Source organism: Anser cygnoides, chromosome 2 (assembly GCF_040182565.1).
Source record: "Anser cygnoides isolate HZ-2024a breed goose chromosome 2, Taihu_goose_T2T_genome, whole genome shotgun sequence".
Classification (NCBI taxonomy): Eukaryota; Metazoa; Chordata; class Aves; order Anseriformes; family Anatidae; genus Anser; species Anser cygnoides.
This window is the reverse complement of record NC_089874.1, coordinates 5,817,860-5,829,786: the sequence shown is the minus strand read 5'-3', so window position 1 is coordinate 5,829,786 and position 11,927 is coordinate 5,817,860.

Below are 11,927 nucleotides of genomic sequence, written 5' to 3'. Positions count from 1 at the left end.
AACCAATCAGGATACACTAATCGACATGAAAACCTGAGGTCAATACTTAACTTCTTGTCGTACGTAGTCACATGTTTAGGCTGACTCAGCTGACATCTGCTCAGTGGCATTAGGGCAGGCTTACACAGCCACCCCATGTGAACGCGGTTACTCACTGTGTGAAGTTACTCAGTGTGTAGGAGGCACCACCACTTATGGCTCACGATCTCTGAAGCCTGCTGGCTGAGCAGGATGTGACCCAAAATGTCGAGAGAGGTAGGGCTCAACCCTGCCAAGAGCCTCCTGGGCCAGTTTGCTTGAACCTGGAGGAAACTGATGTAGAGGTAGGGTTGGCCCTCCAAAAAGGACTTCAGTCTTGAAGTCTCCAGGGAGCTGGCATGAAGTCACTGCTGCAGTATCAGAATCTGGCCCTTCCTACTCCAGGGGGAAGGAGGCAGGATGGCCTTGCTAGACAAGCAAGCAAGACAAGCAAGCACAAACGGCTAACAAAACGAGATAAATATGGGACATAAATATGTGATGGTGCAGGAGGCGGTACCATAAACTTATTTTATTGCCACTTGTCTACAAAGGCCGATATAACTCAATCCCTTCGCCTCGCTCTGTCATTCATGAATAATGAGATTGCCCAAACACATGCCAATAAAAACCTCCTTGTGCCCTGCGCCAGGATGTGTGACCGCTGTCTTAGGTAAGAAAATAAAGAGATGAGAATTTTTAATGACAATCGAACCCCTGCTCTCCATATCCTGAATATCTGATGTAGTGTTTACTGATTACCAATAAAATCTGATCTTTCATGTCAGTTCCTACACAGCTGCTGTCTGATTTAGCCCTTGTCCTAAAAAGTTTTCAGGAGCTCCTTCAGGAATGATATGGACACAGCTCCTGCAGGCAGAGGTTGGCTGCGTAAGCAGCCCAACAGCAAGGCAGCCCGTGCTCTGGGGTAAGCAGAGCAGTGCAAAAAAGGTCAGCATGCTGCCATGCCCAAACAAGCATTCCCATGGCTAAATTAGCCCCTTCTGCCTCTCCACGGGGTTAATATGGCTTTTGACTCCCTTTGGCTTGCAGCAAGCCATGCAGACGCACTTACAGGACAGGGTTGTTCCCAGAAGCATTAAAAAAGGACCAGGCTGTGCCCAGAGGAATTAAAAAAGTCTTGACCCATGCCTCCAGCAGAATCAGGCAGTCTGCTTTGTGGTTTGAGAGAGGCGTGTTGAACAGCTAATGCCTCGTCTTAGAGGAGAGGGTACCACCACCCTTGCACTGAGCATCGCTTTCCCTCACCTGCCCCAGAGGACTGTGAATTCGGGAGCTCTCCTCCTGCCTCCTGGCCCTGCCCAGCCACAACCTTGCAGCCTGCTCCAGCCCACATGTGAGCCAGCATCGCCCTGGAAGGCACGGGGAGGGAACGTGACAGGGGGTGGATGGGGGAACACGTGTGGGACCGGCCGTGCCAGAGCCCGAGGGGAGGGAGCGGGATCAGGCTTGTGGATGCGCAGAGCCATGGGGAGAGGTTTCTGGTGCCTGCTCCCCAAACCACTGCTCCAGCAGAGGTACGGGCATGCCAGAGCCCACATCAGCACGGCCTCTGTCATCCCCAGGGGGATGCTGCTTCAGAACCAGGACATCTTGTCTCCTGCTCGTAGGGCAGAGCATGAAAAAAGCAATGAAATGGGGAATGTGGGTCAGAAAAAAAGAACCACAGGCTTTTACCAGAGCTCGTTTCCATAGCCCATGAGGGCAATTTGCTATAGCCATGCACAGGACGTCAGTGGGCTGTAGCTGCGCATCAGGTGAAGCCCAGGCAGAGCTGGTCCCCAGGGCTAGTCCTCTTCCTTCCAGCCACAGACTGGCACTTCTGTGGCACCACAGTCACAGGTAAAAAAGAGAGCAGACGGTTCTTGTTGCCTTCCCATTAGTGGGTGACACGGCAGCGTCTCCCCAGGTTGCACAGGCTGCATCAACCGATGCCATCACCGCAGTGCTCCATCTGGGCTGGGAGCTGGAAGCCATAAATCAAGGTGTTCAGTGGAAGACATAAGGGGATAAAGCATCCACAGTAAAATTTCTCTGACAAGTAGTCACGGCTGAGATACCACTTGATGGATGGCAGCAAAATCTCCATTGTAAGTCGATGGTTTCTCCATGGCTGTGAGCAGGCTGAACTCTTACATGGTTGTGATGGCTTTAGGACCTCTGCTGCTTCATCGGGTACTTGTGAGGATGTACCCAGCGCGAACCCTACACCACTCAGCAGAAGCAGCACAGGCAGCTGCTTCTTCCAGTGGCCTCCAGCTTAGGAGAGCCAGCTTTGTCAGCTCCAGGGCCCCACAGGAAGTACAGGGACCTGTTAGAGCGAGTCCAGAGGAGGCCACGAGTATGATTGAAGGGCTGGAACACCTCTCCTATGGAGCCAGGCTGAGGGAGTTGGGGTTGTTCAGCCTGGAGAGGAGAAGGCTCCGGGGAGACCTCACAGCGGCCTGCCAGGGCCTAAAGGGGGCTGCAGGAGAGCTGGGGAGGGACTCTTGGTCAGGGGTGTAGTGACAGGACAAGGGGAAATGGCTTTAAACTAAAAGGGGGAGATTTAGATTAGGTGTTAGGAAGAAAATCTTTCCTGTGAGGGCGGTGAGGCCCTGTCCCAGGCTGCCCAGAGGAGCTGTGGCTGCCCCATCCCTGGCAGTGCCCAAGGCCAGGCTGGATGGGGCTGGGGGCAGCCTGGGCTGGTGGGAGGGGTCCCTGCCCATGGCAGGGGGTGGCACTGGGTGGGATTTGAGGTCCCTTCCAACCCAGACCGTTCTGTGAATCTATGATTAAGCCACCAAGCATAGAGGCATCAGTTTCTGTCCCACCTCTAACACTTTGGTCTTCTTCACCTCCCAGCCCACGTAAGTAGAAAAAAGCCAGGTAATCGCTTCGCCTATCTAGGCTGACTTCTCCAGGGCAAGAGCCTACAATAAGCATCGAAAGAAATGGGATCTCAAAATGGTTTAATCTCTCTGGATATAGCAAATCACAATAAGCATTTTAAAAGTGGACGTACAGGGACCATGACATCTACGCCAGATGCCAAGACACAAGGCTCTCACCTTATCAGATGATGTGCCCTGGAACTGGAGCCAACACCAATGCTGAGCTCTGGCACTTCCCCGTCCCTCAGCATGGGCTGGTTCCCAGGGGTGAGCTCAGCAGATACAGGAGAAACCCCATGTCCTGACGAAAACCAAACACTCCGAAGGTTATTTTCAGGATGGTGGGAATGTCCTCCAGCTCCTGGGAAAATCCCCAGCCAAATCAAGATCTACAATAACCCTGTAATAAAATTTGTCCTCATTTTTAAGATGATCATAAATGTTGCAGCAGGAGCTGTAACAGAGAAAAAAGTACCAGATATGGCTTGGGAAAAAATCAGGCAGGGCTTTATGATTCCCTTTTTTTTTTTTTTTCCTAGAGGTACTAGGAATTTCTTCAAGAGATTAGGTACATCTCGAGCATATCCTGGTACTTTACATGCTGAGCATCAGCCCTGTGAGTTATTTGTCCTGTAAGAACTGAGGTTCTCATGGGCAGTTTCCCAGAACTGAAGAATTGTATCTCATGTCCTAAAACACTTAGACTGTCTCAAAAGTAAAGTATGCCTAAATACCCTGGCTGGAGCAGTTGTATGGTTGTTTTTATTTTATGTTCTCTGCCTTGATTTTTTTTTTCAAATAAAATATAAATTGTGGTTTTAGACAGAGATTTCTAGGGGATTTGATGAGATTTTGGCAAAGGTTCTTGGTTTTGAGATTTTGTCGGTTCTCTACTGAGCAGGATTTGCTGGTGGTTCTCACTGGTGGTTCCCACTGGCAAAAGGAAACAATGCATCACGGAGTCCAGTGCTCACAGCACATAGTCTGCTTGGGTATCTCAGCCCACAGAGGGGGAGAAAGAGCAAATTGCAGCCCTTCAAAATGCTGTCATGAGCTCCAGATATTTCTAGTTTCATGCACCGAATGTGAGACTTGCATTTGCAGTGCTGCATTGTGGTCCATTTCCTCCTCTTCAGCTTCATGTGCTGCACAGAACTCGATGGCCTGATCCTTAATTCTCCATCTGGGGGACACAATTACCTGGCGCTGCTTGAACAGAGGTCCCACCAGTAGCCTGCTCTCATCTAGGTCCAATACTATGACCCCAACCTAGTCATGTCACCAACGTGCCCATGATACTCTTAAACACAGAATGGTTTCCTGCACAGGGAAGAAAGAATCCCGAGAGGTAAATGAGTCCCATTTTTCTTTTCAAGACTTCAGTGCTCAGCAGATGTGTTTGAAGAAAAATGGGAGCATGTGCATAAAAGATTTGCTTCCGACCCCCCCACAAAAAAATGGTATTAAAAAGTCTGTAACCTCATTTCTGCTCAGAAGAAGCTTAGTGTCATTTTGTGACTTGCTGTGTGGATGATGCATAACTCAAGCATGCTAGAAAACCAGTCTGGTCTGTACCAAAGGAGAAAAATGTGCATTACAATTGAGGGCTTTCCAGCCGTACCTCCCTTTCTGCAGGGCCCAGCTACAGAACAGAAAAGTGCTGTGATATGCAGTGCAGCCACACAGCACTCAGAGTTTACATGCTCGAAGTTTAATACTCTGGAGACAACCTACACATAGCAGAAGGCTGTAATAAACACTACTGCAAGGCAATCCCATTCATTTCAGTGAGACTCTTCTCAAGGAAAGCAAAACAAATCCAGAGATTAGGGAAGAAATATGCAGACTAAGACAACTTTTGGATCTGAATATTTTATATTCTGCTTGCAGAAACCCCCAGTGGCGTTTAGACTCACCTGTGGATGGACGACCTGACACGGCACGTGTCCTTCTGAACCTACAGCCATCAGGTGGGGCTGTGTTCAAGAAAGTCTCAGCAGCACATATTCAGTCCTCGAGTCCTCAAACAGTCCCGATTAGTGCAACAGCCCCTCTCGGTGAACACGAGGACCTGCCCAGGGAGCTGCGATGCTGGAGCATTTAGAAAAGACATCAGTTTGGGCATTCAGGGGGCTCTCAGATGCCCTTCATAGCAGGAGATAAAGAGTTACATCCTTTTGACACATTTAGAGTTGGACCTGTAATCCGAAAGCTGTCACTGCTGCAGAAGGGGACATGGGAAAAGTCGTGTGGCTGTTACCCTTCAGCACTTCGGCTTTATCTTCACAGTAACTTGCCTTCCTGCTAATACAGGCTAGATCAACACTGATAAAGTGCATAATGGAATATAACAGCGTCAGACAGTCAGAGAGCTGATCTGGTAATGTTTATGCAACCCAGTCCAATGTTTTGGGGGACATATTGTTTGTATTTGCTTTAATTCAGAAGATGGGGCCAACCCAAAGCAAATGGGAGTAAGGGAGACCCGGCCATTCCCACACATCTTTACCCATATCGGTATTTTTTCCCCCATGCGTTTCTATGCATTTAAAGTCTGCACTTAGACTGGGAAATTCTTAGAAACATCTATTACCCTTGAGACCCTTACAAATGCATTTTTGCCTGTGCAGGATCACATTGGCAGCTGGAGTACTTGGAGCTACACTCAAAGACCCCACTGCAGACCCAGCCCTGAGCTGGGAGAAGGATTGTCCTGTCACAGAAAAGTCACACAAGCTGCATATCAAAGAGAGAGGGTGGTCTTTTCAGCATTGTGTCCCAGCCTCTTTGCTGGGATCTATGTTACATTAAGTCAAACCTTCTTACGCAGATGAACAGTTGCTGCTTTCTCACTGCAGTAAAAAGCCTTGAAGACACACAGATGGCCATCTCTAACGCGTCCATTCACCAGGGTTTGTCCAAGCTTCCAAAAGCGCTTCCATGCTTTCTTTGGATTTTATCCACTAAAGACCAAGGTCAGCACTACTATGCTGCATTTAGTACTATTTAGATGCCTGGCTATAGTCTGGTTTTAATAATTCTCCATGAAAGATGTGGCCCAGATCATATGCTGGCATTATCACAGAGTTGCCCAGTAGAGGAGGATTAGGACCGCTCTTGGAAGTCCCTGGTTTTTATCTTTTTTTGATGTTATTGTGCCAAGTAGCCTTGGCAAACTTACCCAACACTTCTTCTGCCCCATCTCCTTCACTAGATATGATTGCATTCCTCCATCTTTCCAAGGCATGTCCTCGTTCACCACTAGGCTCTATTATTGTTGATATTTTTCCTGTGTTGCCAGGTAATGTGCTAAAAGACTACATTTTGGGGCAAGAAGGGGCAAAGTGCGAGGGCCCCATTCTGTTTGGGTTTATAACCTCTTGAATACTCAACAATTTCTGTAATTTAAATAAAGAAGGCGACTGGAGGAGAATTCCAGCCTAATTACACATTACAATGGTGCTGTGCTGCTTCTGGGAGACCAGCCAGGCATCTGGAAAGAGGTTCAGCTCCCAGCAGGGGGGAGCTGACAGGACAAAGGAGAGAGGGCTGGGGAGTAAGCGGGATAGAAAACACAACCAGAGGAGGGTGGCCAAGCTTCAACCAGGACATGGCAAGGCTGCCAGCAGCAGGCAGCATGGACACGGCAGCCCTGTGGAAGTCTCAGAGGTAAATCTGAGAGGTTAGCTGCCTTGGGCTGCTCCTTGCTCGCTCACAGCCTTGCACCAGGAGCATACATGATTCATAGCTGAGCTTCTTGCTTGCCTTGGGCCACCTTGGTGGCCTCTTCAGACAAAGGGTCATCCCAACACATTCCCTAAGAGCTCTGCTCCTCTCCCATCAGTGCAACATCTCTGCACATTCAGCAGGAGCAGGACCTGTCTGCATCTCTACCAAGATGCGGGTAAAATCATCTCCCAGCTTCTCCCACTTTGCCAGATCACTGCTCCTTCTTGCACAAATTCCCAGGGCAGAGGTGGGACTAAAGGGCCCCCTTCCCCAATTTTTCCCCACATGCATGAGGCTTCCCTGGCCGAGAGCAGCAGCTGGGAACACTTAGTAGATGCTGAACTCGTGTCCCTCGCAGACAGGGGGTGGGCTTCTCTTTCTTGGCACACAAAGCAGCAGAGGAGGGTGCCCTGGCAGCTGCTGTTTGAAAACACTGCTTAAGTGACTGCAAAGAGCCAGATGGACATCAGCCCTGAAGACTCGAGTGCCCTATTTAGCCATGGAGCAGGGATGCAGCGAGCAACTGCAGCCTTTGTGTGCATGATGCCTCGTTATTCTTCAGCCATGGTTCAGAGGACTCCATCCAGGCTGGATCCCCAGACCCATCCAGGCCTGCCAACAAACTGCCGGAACAAACTAGGGGAACTGAGCGATGAGGAGCCAACCCATTTCACCAGCCTTCAGATGGTAACAATCCCTCCCAGCCCACGAGCCTGCAAGCAGAGAGGGAAAAGGATCCAGATTTCATTCTTAATCCTCCAAGTTATTCATACTACCCCTGTTCCCCAGCATTAGGAAGGGCAACGTTCCCTTATTTGGTCAAGAAAAAGTGGAGAATATCTGCAATACATTCTCACATCTGGGCTCAGCCAAGCCTGGCCAGCATGTCCCTGTGAATGCAGAGGTCGTAACTGCCAAGAGCTGCGGAGCAAATGCCTCCGCCCTGCTGTGAAAAGGCAGGCAAGGGGGATAAACAGATACGGGTGGAAACATTGCAAAATGGATTGCATTAAGCAACTCTACCCATGGGTTTATGGTATCTGATCTGGGATATTTTCCTGTGCAAGCTTGGAGCCCAGTGGGAAAAGGCAACTTGCACATGTGAAAACAACAGCAAGAAAATGCTGCAAGGCCAAGTACTTGAGAAGTAGCTAAAGTGGGGCATGCAGACCCCCAAAAGACCCAAAAGATAACCAGTCCTGCTTACTCAGGTGAATAGGTGCAGGTTCCACTGGTGAAATGCTCTGACATCTTGCTGCCTGACAGTAGAGTCAAGGTTTTAAATGGTGGAGGCTCATGAGAAAGAAGATTCAGGCAGGTTTTTTGGAGAAAAAGTGATGAAAGCATTGGGAAGATCCTTCCAACACAGAGCATGAGGGCAGAGTTATTCTGCATCTATAAAGAAGGAGATATTGACACATTTCTCTGCTTATAGAGAAATAGATGAAAATTTGGAGCTTTAAATACTAACACCTGTACGACTTCACAGGAAGAGAACATGCTCCATTTAAAAGTTGCCCAGGGAGTGTTTGTCTAATGATAAAGTTCTTAATTGTGTTCATTTCCTGCACCTAGACATCCTGCCTTCTTTCAGAAAGGTTCAGATGTTCATGTCCTCCTTGCCCTCTTACTATCTTGGTCCTGTCTCTGCAGCCGAAATCCCCCAAGGCGATGGTGCAGGGAGGAGGAAAAGGCACTGGGTCAAGAGCTGCTCCCCAGGGCACACTGGTTTTCCCTCTTAAGTTCCACCACCAGCCAGATGATGAAGAAGAAGACCAGAAGAATCTCCAGACCCAAGGACCAGGCTGTGACTGGAGGTTGCCAAAATTTGGCTGGGGCTGGAGCAGGAGGCTGAGGCATGGGTAGGAGGAGACAAACACAACCTCATCCTGATTTTCCCACATTTCCTTCTTCTAATGAACATTTGGATTTGAGCTGGCATGAGGCAGTGGTGAAGAAGGATCTGAGTTGCCTGTTGCTGGCTGAGAAGGAAAAGCACCATTTCAAAGCCTGGCAGCACTGCTCATGAGGCCCCCTCACCAACTCCAGCCCCAAGAAGCTATGGATGTGCTGGAAATTAGAGCCTCGCTGCGTCAATCTTTGTATTCTAGGATATAAACAGAGGCACCACAAAGGTCCCAAATACCTTTTCTTTCTTCTTCCCTCAATGGATGATTTTTTTCCTTTAAAACTGGAGCAATTTTAAAACTACTTTAACATGTAACCAGTGTTTGGGGGGCATCCTGTTCCAGAGCACAGCTTCACACACCAGAAAATGATCTGATCTTCCGGAAAGACCTTTCCCCCCATACAGCAGTGTCTCCAAGACCGACATCCTAAAACATCTCAAACCAAGAGTCTTTTTCAAAAACTAACAGGCAGTAACCCACTAAATGCTATCCAGCACCCACAAAGAACAGCTAAATCTATATCCTAGAGACCGTGCAGCCCTAGGAAAACCTAAAGCCCTACTGTCATGATGTAAAATACCCCAATGTTTTGATTTTCTCCTGAAGGTTGTATGAGACACTGCTTGCAGCATCTCTGGCCTCCAAACACAAGCTGCCTTCCCCATGGGGAAACACGGGTGATGGGACTACGATGCGCAGGAAAGTTGGGCACTGGCTAATTGGGCTCTATTTAGGAGCAGGTAATTAGGTGTGGCTGCGGGACTCCTAGATCTCATAGACACAGTGAGATACAAGGCATGTTCCCAGTGCATGGATGTCCCTTAACTCTGCTCCTCTGGGGACAGCCTGTCTGGAAGCAGCCTCACGGGAGGAAGGAAGGCAGTCTCCAACACCAGAGGGTGAATCTAGATCCCAAGAGTGAGCCAAAACAAGAAGAGAATACCGAGGGGCTACTACTGCTGCTGTGCAACTTGGACATCCAAGACATTGTTCAGACACCACGTATGGAGCACTTGGACACAGCAGTGCATAAAAATTACCCTCTGCTGCTGCACCCACTGAGGCAGTGAGCACAGAATCTGTCCCCCCTCCATTAGCAGGCTCCCACCTCCTGCTTTTAAACAATACTTCCCCTGGAACCAGCAACTCTGTTTTATTCAGATAGGGTACCAGCAACGCCTTTTGATGTGTTTGTGTTTCTCACCGTGAATGCCCAGACAAATGACATCTCTCAGAGCCAAGCTCCCCTGAGATATCCCTCTGAAAATCCATCACTTTCTGAAGTGGAGACACCCTCAGTTTTGGTATAAATAAATATGATTTCATTACTCTGTGGAAGACTCTGGAAATCCTGTAAGGACGAAGCTGCCTTCAGCTAAGCCCCTTGCAAACAAGCCTTGGAGACAAGTTCCCTTTTTTAAAGACCTTCACCCAACCTTCTCCAGCTGATGGGGTGAAGAGGAGAGAAATGCCTTCAGAGAAGGAAATGCTCCCCAAAAGTAAGGTGGAAGCGCCCTCTTGTGTCCTCGGAGCAGGCCAAGTGGCTTTGTTATCTGAAAGTAGGTGGGCGCACGCTCTTCTTCAGACCATTTTGCACAAATCTGTAACACCACCACTACCTGAAGGGCAGGAGATGGGACACCAGGGAGCTCCCCCGGTGGGACAGCTTGGTCCTGGGAGAAGCCCCCATCTCTTGGTGTGACTGTGGTGGGAAGGGCTGTGCAGAGGCATCACAAAAGCTGGTGCAATCTGCACCGCGTGGTCAGGAGAGCCAGCACAGAGCCCACCATGCATCAGCAGGCAGAGAGGTTCAGGGAGGAAAGTGCCAGGTGGGGGACAGCAGTGAGGGGACTGAGGAAAAGAAGCTGCACAGAAAGTTAAAATTAACTGGATTTTTTAAATAAAATAAAATAAAATAAAATAATAAAACAAAATAAATAAAATAAAATAAAATAAAATAAAATAAAATAAAATAAAATAAAATAAAATAAAATAAAATAAAATAAAATAAAATAAAATAAAATAAAATAAAATAAAATAAAATAAAATAAAATAATAAGGTATATTGCTACATGCTAGATCCTTTCCAGAATGGGTTGTGGTTAAGAGACTGGCTTAGGGCATCTTCCAAAAGAGCTTTTACCCCCTGAACTAGGCCAGCAGGGAAAAGTATGGCATCACCAGCCTCCATCCACGGAAAAGGGCTCTGGACACACACTTTGCAAGCAGGACCCTTGAGCCTCCATGGAGGAGAAGTGTCTCAGGCTCTGTCCCCTTCGTTTGCCCAGCTGAGGGTGAGATGTTCGTGGTGGATGCTGGTCTCCATGCATGGGAAGCTCTGGGGAGGTGGACCAGGACAACCCCTATGGGGAAAAACAACAACAACAACAACAAATCAGAATAGACCTATTTGGAAAAAAAAAAAAATCTATTTGGAAAGAATAATGTGAGAGCCTCCCAAACCCACCATCCCCAGTGGACCGCCTCCTTTGGGCAGACAAAGTCCCCAAGGTGTTTTGGGGGTGCCCTTGGCCATTTCACAATGCAGTGAAGTCAGGGGAGTGGCGAGCGCCCAGTCCTTCAGGGGAAAGGGGCCACAATAACACATAAAGAAAAAAATATATATATTATGGAAAACACATGCAGACTGCCTGACAAACACTGCAGTTAGAGTCCTTACGGTTGCAGACATGAAGACGCGACAGAGAACAGGGCTGTAAACAAAGAAACGAAGCTCAGAAACACAAAGAGGTCACAAACAAGGAGAGGGGGGAAGCACAGCAGGGGTTTGTGCCTCTGCAGCTGGGGGTTTATTCCTCCAGCAATCCCGAGCTTGCCGTACAGACAGCAGGAGGAACTGGCTGAGCAGAGAGGGGCACCAAACCCACCCCCGACCACCTCGTGTGAGCGGTGCTCGCTGGCTCCTCGCCGCCAGCAGCTCCTGCCTGCAGTTCCCAGGGGGTTTGCCTTGTCGGAGGCATGTCAAGCTCCTGAAGGCACGGGTTGCACCTCGCCTGCTGACACACACTTCCCTACGTCCCCACGCTGCTGTAGACAGGCGTCCTCGATCCTGGTGGGGATGTCCCCGGGGCTCTGCGCGGTCAGCAGCTACTTGGGAGCGCACTGGGAGCCACAGCGATGCCGTGCTTTGAGATGCCGCAGGCAGCTTCTGGATCCTTTAATTTTCTGTTTGCCATGGCTGGAGATCCCGTTCTGTTCCTTGAGAAGGTGGTGGCACAGTGGACTGGAGGCTGTGGGCACAGCCTGGAGCCCAGGAGGTTCCCCTGACCCCCAGGCTGCCCAGAGGCTGTGGGGTCTCCTCCTTGGAGAGCTCCAAAAGCCGCCTGGCCACGGGCCTGGGCACCCTGCTCGGGGT